The following is a 13,107-nucleotide window of genomic DNA, read 5'->3' as shown; positions in this document are numbered from 1 at the left end:
GAGTTGTGTTGGGAGTAATCCATCATTTTGTGAGTAAACTTACTACTGAATAAATTTGGATGTTTTGGAGCAGAATGCCCTGTAAACACATCTTGTACCTTACCAAAGTAAAAGGGTTCTTCTTCATAAAGTCTGGTACTCTGCTGTATTCCTACTGCATCAGTTTTGCCCAGTTTTTAGCTTCAGATGAAAAGTTCCAGACAGATGTCTAGACTTCTGAGATACTGGAATTAGAGGTGTCAGTGTCACACAGTGGGATGAAATGTGGTGGATTCAATTGTGATTTTGTTTTCAAGCTTCCTTTTCTTTTTTTTACCTAAAATGATTGTACCTTAAGATCTAGTCTGCCATTCCAGATTCTTCACTTCCATTTCAGTTGATTTTTCAGGTTCATTTTGGAGGATGTATCTTCCAGGGCATGGGGAGGGAGGTGACAAGATGCTGGTGATAATGGCGCCACTCCAAGAGCTGTGAGTCTCTTTCCAGGTTTGTAAATGTTCAGGATCAGGTTTTTAAAAGTGCGTTGGTTTCTGTTCCTCTTTCCTTAGGAGAGCACTGCTTAGGCTGGACTGGCACGGAGTGCTTTTGGCTCAGCTCTTTTCACTGCTTGGCATTTGCTCGTGCCAAGGCATGCTCCAGGCTCAGCATTCATTTGCTGCACTGAATAACTGAGCTGATAAAGGTACTGAGCACTTGCTCCACCAGGCAGGGGCAGGACTGGTTGCTGAGTGGCTGATAAAAAAATGTTTAAGTTGAGAGATGATGTCCCTTTGTTTCTCAGTGCCTTACTTCTTGTTCCCTGTGTAATGAACTTGTCTCATTTCCATGTGTGAAACACTGTCTTGTCCTGTTGAATGTCAGTCTGTTTTTTACTCGGGATTACTGCAAAGACATTTTTTAAATGTTTAGCTTACAACAGGTAATTGATCTTTCCTTAGTAATACTGTTTGTGTTCTCCAAGCCCTTTGAGAAAAAGTATCTCGTGGGTCTTGAGTAGATGATAAAGCAGTGATAATGAATAGTTTGCTTTTATGACCTATTTGGGAAATAAATTTTGCCTTCTGTCATCCAGTACATTTTACCCTATAGTAGTTGATCTTCAAGATTATTTTTTCCTTGCTTGAGATAGACTTTTGTCCATATACAGTCTGCATTGCCATCAGCTGCCATCCTCCTCATCCAGCAAGTCACACTTGAGGGAGCTCATTTGAGATAATAACTAATGCAGAGAATCTCCAGCCTGTACTCAGCTTGGAGCTTGAACACAGTAATTACACCCATTTTGAGCCTCTAGCGAGCATTTGCACTAGGAAAGGAACAGATGAAAACTGAGGGAGGAGGCAAATCGAAACTGAGCATCCTTCTTAGGTAAAATACTTTTAAATTTTCATATTGCAGGAACGATCATTTAGTGAATGTTTGAGCTTTGATAGTTTGAACACTTGGGAGAGGTGCGTGGCTCAGGGCTGTGCAGGAAGGTGGAGATGCAGTGTGCTTTTCCTCTCCCCAAAAATACCAGTCCAGAATTTCCCTGGGAGCCTGTGCAAATTACATATCCACAGAGAAATAAGTGACTGCTGTATGGAGGGATGGGGATTTCAACAAAGCATTAGTAGTTTATTAAAAATCTCCTCTGCAGAGGGTAGAAATTTTATGATTCAGGAAGGTTTTTAGCTTGTTGGCTGCTGCAGTGCTTCTTGTTCTTACCCCGAAAGTCCAAAGAAAATGATGCTGAGTTGTGACAGTGTAGCCCAGTTTTTTAAGGATGCCCTGCTTAAGGGAATATTCATAGGGCTTAATAATGTATTATTCAGCTTTAAGGTTTATTTGTGGAGATTTGAATTCAGGAAATGGCATTGTTATGCAAGAACTGGAGCAGCTAAAAGGAAAGGAGATTAATATGCTCAGATTTGGAAGGGGAAGCTGGGGTTAGAGGATTATGTTAGCTCAGGCACTGATTTTCATATTTAACTATGAAACTTTCTCCTAAACTTATTTTTCTTCAGAGCTGAATTGGGATTCAGGATCAAAAATATGTTACTGATGCATAGAAGCTGAAAGTATTTCTAATCTCTGTGCAGAACTTTTCCCACTGATTCAGGAGATCTGGGCATGCTTCACTGTAGGCATTTCTTTCCAGGGACTCATTAAAATGAATGCACAAGTAGCATCAGATCATTTTTATTCAACTATGTTATTAACAAAATGGAAAGTTGAAGTGATTAAGCCATGAAACTGTAACTATCCCTTGAGAACAGCTCAACAATTGTGCTTCAGAATGTTTCCTATTTGAATTCAGTGCTTACTTCAACAGAGGAGAGAGGCAGCAGTACAGAGATGAGCTTGTGTGTCTACAGATCGACAGACTGGCATTTGCAGAGGAGTTTACATTGTGTTATGTTTAAAATGGAGAATTTAATGTCAGATTTTTATCAAGTTGGTGTATGTTTTATATGTTTCATTTTGTTGCCATGTACAGTACCTGCAAGTCATAAAAAATAGAGAACTTCAAAGTTCTGTAAGGTTTCATGCCATAAATTCTGTCACAAGATACCGCTTGAAATTCCAGTATAAAAAATTTGGTATCTCACATATTGCTTTCTCTTATTACTGAGAAAAGCACAGCATTGAAGCTTTGATGTTACCTTACTTTTTCGTGGGGAGAGGAAATCTCTTTGAACAGAGGAATGAGTTATAAAGGAGTAAGATTAGAGAAAATTAATCTATAGCAATGAAGTAACTTAAGATCCTCAGGGAATGCATACCTTATCCTGTTAAAAAAAAAAATAAATTAAATCTCTGCAGTTTCAGAAAGGAAAATAAAGATTGTCAATAACTTAAAGAAGTATCTAATAAAAAGTTAGTATTGAAAGCTGCTGACCTGGAGGCCAGCTTAAAGAGTAATTTGTCCACATAATCTTTCTCTCCTGTCCATAGGAAAACCTGGGGCTCTTCAGTCATAACTTATGTCTTGTGTTCTGTGTGCACCTGTAAGGTAATGTGTCCATGCTGTAACTTTCAGGACAATAAATGTGTATTGGGAACCTTATTTCCCACTGCAGCTGGACTCAGAGAAGGGATTCTGGCATCCTCAGCTGGGCAGGTCCTGGAGGAGGGCTGGAAGTACCCTGGCCTTTGTGATTTTTCCAGCAGCATCTCAGCCCCTCCAACACACCCGAGCTGTCGAGCTGAGCGTTTGTGTGTGGTCTGCAGCCAAATGTTCTGACCTGCTATGAATGAGAAAGTTGTTCTAAAACTTTTAGTGCCTGAGGAGAGGAGTGTGTGTGAAAAATAAGGTTCCCAACTGCAGAAGTCCCTGCTGAGCAGTGTGCAGGCTGGGCTGAGGCAAGCTGGGATACTCTGGTGCATAATTACACCCGTTCTCAAGAAGTGTACGTGGTATGTGCATTTCTTCACTGCATATACCACAAAATACCTGGTGTTTATGGCCCAACACTGTGCTAGGAAATGCTCCACAGGACTCTGTTGCCTTATGATTTTAAATTGAAAGCTTTATAATGGGATGTGCAAATAAAACTTACTGAGGACTGCGACTTTGAGGTAGAAACCTCAAAACTTTGGGAGATACTGGTATAGAAAATTCTAGATAATATTTGCCTGTACAAATACGAATCTTTAAAGTGTTAACATAGATAATCTCTCACTTGCAGGTAGCAGATCTTTAAAGATCTGTGACAAAAAACAAATGGAGAAAGGCAGCAAATCTTAGTAGCCTAGTTTTTTGGTTTTTTTTTTAAAGGCATATCTGGGTTAAACTTTTGGTAATTGTCATTCCAGGAAAAGCAACAATAATTTTCACTTGTTCAAACTTCACTGCCATTAAAGAATAGTTCTCGGTTTTCTGCTGTTCCTCCTTTAGAAGTGTTTGTTGCTTTTGGCAGGTGAGGACATGAGAAAGCTCAGGATGGTTTGGTTATTTTGGAGGAGCTGGAGCTGTTTGAGAAGATAGGAATTTCTGTTTAGAATGGAAAACTGATCCTAATGGTCTCTTTGGAGACAGAATGGTCTTTCAAAAATTATTTTACTTCTGGATATTAGAAAAGCACTTTTCTGTGGAAGAAAGGTATGTGGGGACTGAAATGTGGCACCACTGAACACATGTCCAGATAAATTACACCAATTACTGGTTTTAATTTTGATTAAAAGTAACCTTAGGGATGTCTTCCTGTTCACAACAGCAGTGTTATTCTGGCAGTACTTGCTTTTCTTGCAGTATTATACTTCATCCACTGCTCACCCTGTGCTCATCTCATGGGGTGTGGCAGGGTGAGCGCTGCCCCAGTGAGCAGTCAGGAATTCTGTCAGGAGACTGGCCCCAGTCACCCTGCAGATCATCCAGAGCTGGAGCTTTTCCTTTTAAAACACAGGGATCATGTTTATTTAGCCACAACTGTGTGCATCAGGGAGTGCTATTTATAGGCTGAGACATTGTTGTGTTAGTCTGACAAGTTGATACATACAAATTTTTATTTTGAAGAATTGAAGTTTTTTTATGTAATGAACTTTATGTAGCCTCATGAAAGCCAGAAGGAAAAACTGTATTTGTTAACATGCCATGTTTTTAGTTTTCTTCCATGAACGTATGCTGCTAATATTTAATCTTCAGCAGGTCCCAGATCATGCACTGAAATAATACTTCTGTCCTATCAGATCACCTTTCATCTAAGGGATTTTTTTACTAATCTTGAATAAGTTGTTCTTAGTTTAATTAGGTTTAAGCATTAAGGATACACTCTAATTGTGAAAGACAGTTTGAAAAGATACCACCTTTTCCTTCATCCTTGTGTCCTGTTTCAAAGGAATATGCAGTATGAAACCTCAGTAAAAACTCTTTTTACAGGAAGATAACCATTATTCTTTTGATAATTTCTATCAGCACTATTTATGGAATATATAGTTACCCATTCCTTGTTTATATTAATTCATGGTCCTTCTGTTCTATTTTAAGTGCTGTTTTTTCTCCTTGTAGTCCCAAAATGTCATCAAACAGTGGAACACTCCCCGTGCTACGGCCCACTGGAAGAGCCTTCAGGGGTGGGTGCTGGTGTGCAAAGGCAGAGCTTTAGTCAGACACACTTGGCTTTGGCAAGGCAGCACAGGGCTGTGCTTCACTGCCTGCCACAGAAGCTGCTGTGAGTAAAGGGACATTTGGTAAAAAGGAAATTGTAATTAGGGGAATAGCATGTTCCTTAATCGCTGCCATTTCGGAATGACTGGCAGTAAAATGGGCGTCTGTGTCCTGGCTTTTGAAGGAATGGGATAGGATGGGCTGGAAGAAGCACATCTGGGTTTGAAGTGGTTTTAGCCTGTCTCATGTAGCAGTTCTGCGTGTTGGTTTTGTAGCTGGAAGGGAGAGTTCACTGGGCGTGTGGAGAGGGAAGGGAAGGTACAGCAGCTCAGATACAATGTCTGGGAAAAAATCTCTGGAAAAAAACCCACAGGATCCGTGTAAATGGAGTGAGAAATGAGGTGGAGCGCCTACAGCTGCCCAGCTCCTGTTCCTACACCTGCTTAGCAGAGCCAGGGAAGAGCACAGGACCTCCTCCTTTCCCACAGAGCACGACTGGGTGTTCCAGCCAGCTCCTCCAGCATTTAGATTATCTCCTGTAGGAAGACTTCAAAGCAGGCACAGGAATATGGTAACTGAGTGTGGAATCTGATACAGGAGGAGATGTAAGTGGTGAGCTTCCCTCTGGAGGCAAACCCTCGTGGCTACAGGGTGTTTGTAAAGAGAGAAAAGCAGTTTTATAGAAGCAGGTGTGTATTTGTAGCAGGAGACACCACGAAAACCAAGCAATTTGTGTTAGGGTTGTTTTTGGTGGTTTTCAGTCATAAACTGCAGATCCAAACTGCATCATCAAGGTTCCTTCCCAGATACTCGTCCCAATCCCTGTTTAAGGAATGTCTGGTGGGAATAGGGATCCCCTGCTTGACCAGGTGCAGAACTGAGTGGCTCTGCAGGACAAGACCCTGAGCTGTGTTTTCCCTCCGCTCCTGGTTCTGTGTTGTGCTGCCAAAGTGAATATTTGATGTTGGATGTGAGTTCTGTCCCTGGGCACACCTGACATTTGTAGAGGGCTGGTATTTATTCTATGCAGAACCAGACTAGACTGGTTTTGTCCACTTAAAACAGCAAATTTGAAAGATTTTCTAGCATTTGCCATATTGAATAATTTTCAAACCTTTTTGATCTCATTTTCAGCAGTGCAAGTTTCTTAAGGTTCCTAACGTTGTGTCTCTAATAATGCAGGCTTTTAGGGATGGATGGTTCTTTGGCTGCCAGGTTATTCCACAGAAGAACATTTGGAGAGTATTTATTGACTGATGCATCCTAATGGCCTCTGAAACACTGTATCTTGGCTTGGTCTGGAAATCTGAGTAGATACCACATTCTTTTTGTTTGTCTTTCGGGATAAGGTTAATGAGTCTGGTAAATTATTAAGGGCTATGCTCTCATCTTCCAGGCCTGATTTCTCTGGATAGGTGCTGTGTGCTAGAACTGCTCATTAGCAGGTGGACTGATGGCTGCCTGGATGTATTATTGATGATTTAGTGGGAATTTCCCTGTCGGGAAAAGGGTGGTAGGCCAATAGAAATGCTTTGCATAGAAAGCTGATGTTAAAAGATTTGACATTTATTTCTGAAGGTGTATTTGGCCTCATGCCATGGGTACCCAGTATAAAAAGTTGTCCTGGAAAGCAGGTGGAATCCTGTCTTGAAGTTCCCTCGCTGTTCTTACAGACGCATGGGATTTTTGTTATAACTTTGGTATAATCTGTTGCTTTTCCTTGTAAAAGCAATACAGTTTTATTTAGCGTGTCTTCATAAATATATTGCCATTTCTACTAGTGTTTTACCACTCAAAAATGGGCTGTTAAACAAAGCTAAAGCAATGAAGCAGAAAAGATTCCTAGAGTTGAATGTGGCTACTGTGGTATCCTACCTATTGTCAAAACCAGCTTCAAAGTGTTACTGCCAGCCATGAGGCAGGGAAACGGGCATTATCCTGCCTGAGCTCATAATCCTTGAAGTTTGAATCTGCTCTTAAAGATCTACTGAGACAAAACTTCATTGCTATGTATCCCATTAAGAAAATATATTACCAGTATATGTAGGATAACTTTTCTGCTAATGGACAGGTTTAAAATGTTTTAGGGACATAAATCAATACCTTAAAATGAAACCCAAAGCTCAGGATGCCCATTTCCTTTAAGACATGGCTCGTTCAGGATGATTAATAACTCTTAGTGGTAGACCTCCACTTAGGCTTGTCTAAATCTGGATTGCCACAACTTTATCTTGTGACACGTCCTCCATCACTCCCACTCCCTTGGCTCCTCGTGGTGGCACTGCCCTGGTTTCCAGCTGGGTCACATCTGGATCTGCTCTCTGTGGGATCATGCACGGGAAGGGGCAGAGGCCAGTGACAAGGGCAGGGCAAGGCAGCGCCGGCCCAGATTTAGATTGATTTCAAGGGTTGTAGATCCACACCCTTTTGAAGCATCACTTGTTTGGAATATATTATATTTCCAGTGAGCCTGGAAGTCTCTAGTTGAAATGGATTTTAGATTAAGCAGAGAATTTACAAAACAATAGGAGAGAGAAAAATGGTGGCGTGAGTCATAAGCATGGGACCTTCCCCCACTGTCTGCTTAGAACTGCTGGGATCCAGAGGATTAGCTCACACAAGAGCTGTAGTTTCCAGCATCCAGTCAGCCACTATGTCCATTGTACTTCCAGTTTGCTGGAATAAAAGAACCAGATTAGTCATCAGAAGTTTGGCCACTCATTTTGGACAGCACAGCTTAGATGGTGTGCTAAATGCTCCTGTTTATTCACTGTTTATTGGTTTGATGTGTTGGCAAAGTGGCTGTAAGTGCCTCATGGATGTGGGGCATTCGGGTTGGTCTGTCTCTGTATTTATCATTGCACAGCTCAGCAGTCAAACGTGTCCTGCAAAGCTGCCAGATTGCCACGATGTCCAAATGTCTCATTGGGGTCCCTTTAATGCTGAACTTTAATGAGACCATGAAGGATTTCTGCCTAGATTTATTGCTAGATCATTTCCTAAGCCTAAGTAACTTGTACCTGTGGGCTGTGGGCCACAGCCTTTTTGAAAAGCAGGGAATTATGGAAATGTTTGGCTGCTGAGCTAATGGGCATTTTAGGAATCAGAAAGGCTTCCTTACAGCCTGACTTCCAGGCAGCTGGCTGTCCCCATCACTCTTCCTGGGGGACTGTAGCAGTCCCTGGAAATTGGGAAAACCTTCCCTTTGTGGGCTGCTGGTGTGTAACAGCCTCAATGGGCATTCCCTGCTCCTGGAGCAATTGCCAGGATGGTGCTCAGCTCTGCTGGAACTCAGCCAGCACTTTGGCATCCCTCAGAACGTTCTTGCAAGCACCAAACTGTATTGTCTCCAAAAATACAAAATACTTAATTCCACACCCATCCCCATCTTCTTCCGAAGCCACTTTTTATTGTAAATTAAGGCATTTTCTTGAACTCTGGTATTTAACCAAGTTGCCATTTCTTTGCATGGGTTTTTGGAATGATACCATTCAATAATGGCATTATTGACAAAAGAGATATTTCTTTCTGTACATTTGGGAGGATAATGTGGCCAAACTTGGAATTACAAGGCCTAGAAATGGTTTTGGGCATTGAGTTGTAAATTGTTTGGGCAACTTTGTATGACCCTGTTCTTAAGACTGATATCAAATAGTATATTTGCATTGGCAAAGTAAAGTGCGTTTAAATTTTCTACAGAACTTAGAATTTGTGTGACTTGTGGGATGATTAAAAGATGTCATCTCAAGATTTAGCCATTTAAATGTTGCTACTCTAAATCTGCTCCCTGTTCGTCATTGCCGAATCCCTCCCTCATCTTTAGTTTAATGTCACTCTTCCCCATCTCTTAATGTTTCTGTAGCTCATCTCAGGTAGAACAGAAAGCTAATTAAAGCTGGGATTGCATCTGTGGTGGCACTGCAGCCCAGTAAAGCTTGACTTTCATTTTTTCCTGGTCATTCCTTTCCTGTCTGCGCTGTCTCCTGTGCTGTGCCAGCACATGTTGGTGAACCCAGCCAGGGAAGTGATTCAGCTGGGGAAGGAAAATCCTGCCAAAAAGACCAACTGCCAGCATAAACCCATCTGGTCTTGGGTGGCTTGGCTGGCATGGGAACAAACAGCTGGGGGAGAAGAGGTAGGAGTTGTGTCAGTTTGTTCTCCTGCTGATAAAGTTATAATGGAGCCACAGCCTAAAAATTAAGGTTTTGCCTAAAAATAAGTGATGTGTACATGGGACACACACAACAAAAGAGACAACAACCACCCATCAGGATCTCTTTTTTCAGATCTCTGTGTTGATTTAGCCCAGGTCAGGTCCCTACTAAGATAAATTAAATCAAAGCATACTCATAGGAGTGATGCTGATGAGGCTCAGGCAAACTGCTTGACTGCTGAAGTTCCATGCAATGAGGTTTTTCTGATGCAGCTTTTGTGAGCCAGGTTTGCAGGTCTCAGCCTCTTTGAGGAGCACTAGAAGTTGGTACTTGAAGTGCAGGTGTTGGTCACGCGTGCCCTTTGTGCAGCCCCTGCTGACCAGGACCAGCCCTCTGACCCACACCAGAAGTTTCTGTGCCCATGTGCACATTGCTCCCCTGACTCAGCTTTGGGTCTGTCAGGAAAAATGAGGAAGACAAGGATTCCTCGTGGATCAGGTATTCCACTTGGCGTTCCCTTTGTTTTTCTCTAGGCTGGAGCCAGGCTTGCAGCTCTGCAGATGTTGGTGTGTGTGTGCCATTGTGTGGCTTGTACAGTGATCAGTTAGAGCAGAGGGGAGAGCATCCTCAGAGTCTCTGGAAGGCCACGATCCAGCGCAGATCTTGCTGCTGCTGGGACAGTTCCCGAGCGCTCTGCCCTTCCCCTTCCTCCCCTGCTGCGGGGGTGCTGCCACCTCAGATCTCTGCGGCCGATTTCCTGCGCAGCTCATGAACAGAGCCTGGCAAGGGCACAGAGCTCCCTGCTGTGTGAGGAGCGGGTGGGCACGGAGCGGGAAGCAGGACAGCATGGCTGACAGCAGAGGCAGGGAAAGGGCTGAATCCTGTCTTTCATCTCTCAGGACAGCCTGTGTGACTCCACTCGGTGCCACAGGTGGTGCAGATAAGGAGCGTGGCACCAGCGCTGTGCACATCGCACCTTCGCTGCTCTGTGTGTGTCAGCTCTCAGCTCAGTGAAACCAAACCCAAGCCAAGCTGAGCATAGCTCAGAGCTTGTGCATAGCTCAGAATTCAAAAAGGAAGAATTACTTTCCCTTTAGCTTGCTGACCCACAGCTTAAGAGCATTTTGCAAAAAGGAGGAGGAGCCCTGATGCTTGTACTGGGTGTTTTTGGTGATTGATTTTTATGGTGAATTGTGAACCTGTAGTATAAGTGTAACTTATGGAACTCAGAAATAAGCATTTGCAATGAGCACTGAAGTACAGACTCCTGATGCTTTGGTTAGGTGGCTTTGTCACAGTGCTCCAGAGGTGGTTTTTTAGGGAAGCATGTTGTGAGAGCATTGGCCATCATGCTGTTCTCACCTGCCTCTCTTCCATCTCACATACAAGAAAAAATAAGCTATGTTAAACTTCATTCTTTTCAAGCCCCATCACAGCCAACAGTTTTCCATTGTCTTCTATTCTGTTGGCTTCCTACAAGAGGTTCTCAAGCTGCAGTCTGCAAAAATACATTTCTCTACAGCTTCTTACTGAACAGCTTCTTTCTTTCCTGGCTGCAGAGTTTGAGTGTGTGTGGCAGCCTGCGTGGAAGCAGCCAGTCTGCACGGGACCATGTTAGATCACTTTAAATATTTAAATATGCTTTAGGAAGCAATCCCATCCAGGTCATGCTCCCTCTCAACCCTCTGGCATGGAGGTAAGTGCTGACAAGTGTGATACTTTCATTCACAGTGGTATCTGGTAGAGAAAAAAAACTTCAGTTCAAAATTCATACGCAGAATTTTAACTCTTACAAATCACCTTCCTCAAAGATCAGGGAATAATCAGTTTGCTTCCCTTATATAAGGAAAATCACCTCAAAATTTCTTAAATTATGAAGGGAAAGAGGATTGACCTTAGTGTACATTTCTAAATATTTTTACTTGTTATATAGCTATTTCACACTAGTACATGCTTTTCTGTCCATAGAAAGTTTGTGTAATGCTCCACATTCTGTGTGGAAAGAGGTCTGAGCCTAAAAGAGAATAAAGGCAATGGCAAAGACTCTCTGAGCCATACTTGGGCTCCCAGGATGCTCATGCCTGTGTCAGATGAGATAAAGTGAAGGGAGACTGCATGAAACCCATCAGAGTTGTTAAACTGTAGCACTGCAAAGCTGCTGGTATTTTAAATAATGGTTAAAATAAATTCCTGTCAGTTAGTGCTGGACTATTTGAAATTCCCCTAGGTTTAAATAAAAAGGGAGAAGGAATTTTAACCAGCTCATTTGATAGAAAAATGACCTGCAGATGGGGTTTGAGAGAATAATAGGCAGCAGATTACAGTGGGGAAATCATGGCAGAGCATCAGACTTTGATGGGTTTATGCAGAGTGGGCAGCAGGGAGTTGGGAAGAATTCCCACTGCAAACCAGCACAGCACTCATTTTATTTCCACTGCCTGTAGCTCTTCATAGCAGCATCAAGTTTATGAAGTCATATATGCTGAAAAGTTTTTAAATATCAGAAGTGTTTCGTGATATGCAGATATCAGTGGGTTTTCTCCTGTTTATGTGCCTGTTTTCAAGTACAGTCATATGTGGAAAACCTCTTGTTTCTTCCAACCTCTTGTTTCTTCCAGTCTTGACCTGCTATGATCAAGGGCAAATACCCCTTCCCTAGTACCCAACGTCCTGAAATGTATTTAGTAAATAATAAACTTTATGAACACTTAATATACTGAAAATATAAACATAGTTGGTTTTTTTTCTTCAAACCATCTGCCAAATTAGAAGGATTTTACAAAGAAGGCAAACATTTTACACTTGCCAAAATTCAGTTCTGAAGTGAATTTCTAAGTGGGAAAGCTCTTATTTATATACAGAGTAGTACTGGAATATTGTTTTTTCCTTTCCTCTGTCTTACTCTTGGGAAAATTTAAAATACACTTGGTGCAACTTAACAACAAAAAAATTAAGATTGCTGTGGCAGACTACAAAAATTTAAATATTCTCATGAATGACGCCTGCTGGGATTTTTTGTTAAATAATGGAAGCCAACATTTTAAATACAACTCACAACATTTATGAGCACATTTGTGATCTGAAAAAATATACTGTAGAATTTATGTGTGAGATTCTGCTGCCCAGGGATGCAGTAGCATGGACTGTTTCATGTGTGCCTCCTGTGGGATTTTTCCTTTTGCTTTTTTCTTTTTTTTTTTTTTTTTTTTAATAATATAGTTTTGGGTATTCGAGATGCATACCAGAGATTACAAGTGAGGTGTTCCTCAAAAATGTTAATAGAATGCTTTTAGTGGCAGCAAATAAACAATGTCCATGTCTGGACTGACCAAACCTTCGGAGCAGATCCAGAGAGGAGCAGGGCCTGCCATGGGTGTGGTTTGCAGCAGCTTTTAACCCAAGATGTTTTCCCCAAGGGGGACTGTGCTTGCAGTGACCTTACCTGACCTCAGCTGGGCTTCACTGAGTACTCCTTTAGTACAGAAATGCTGCCAGGAGCTGTTTCCTGCTGTGCCCAGCGTCCACCTGCAGCCAGGTGGTGGTGACAAGGTGAGAAAAGGAACTTTACCTGTAGCAGCAGCTCCAGAGTGCTTCAGTGGGACCTGAGGGGAGCCTGACCTGGGTGCTAGATCACAATGCTGCTCCAGTGTTTCAGGAATATTTTGTACTTTTGGAAGTGAGCGATAAAAATCCCAGTTGGCTTTTAATACTGGAAAAGCTGAGTTCCAGGTATTACTCCTACAACATTAAAAATGTTTTGATGACCAATAATTTTTTTTCAGCCTCCTTTACCAGTACCCACTGTCCAGTTCTTTGCAACCTGTTTCACTGCCTTTATTTCTATTCTTTCAGTACATTCATACA

At 42.1% G+C, this 13,107-nt stretch overlaps 1 protein-coding gene across 3 annotated transcripts in view; it reads left to right on the top strand.

Moving 5' to 3' along the window:
- PEAK1 (pseudopodium enriched atypical kinase 1) overlaps positions 1 to 13,107 on the top strand; it is a 108,736-nt gene that overhangs the window by 24,695 nt on the left and 70,934 nt on the right. For 2 of the 3 annotated variants that reach the window (XM_053988231.1, XM_053988229.1), the window contains exon 2: positions 10,803 to 10,939. The exons of the other annotated variant lie outside the window; for it this stretch is intronic. The gene's annotated coding sequence lies outside the window, so the exon portion shown is untranslated. The remainder of the gene's footprint in view (positions 1 to 10,802; positions 10,940 to 13,107) is intronic. 3 annotated transcript variants of the gene reach the window in all.

Source organism: Vidua macroura, chromosome 12, assembly GCF_024509145.1.
Source record: "Vidua macroura isolate BioBank_ID:100142 chromosome 12, ASM2450914v1, whole genome shotgun sequence".
Taxonomy (NCBI): domain Eukaryota; kingdom Metazoa; phylum Chordata; class Aves; order Passeriformes; family Viduidae; genus Vidua; species Vidua macroura.
The sequence above is the reverse complement of the archived record's forward strand: the minus strand, read 5'-3'. Positions and strand labels throughout refer to the sequence as shown.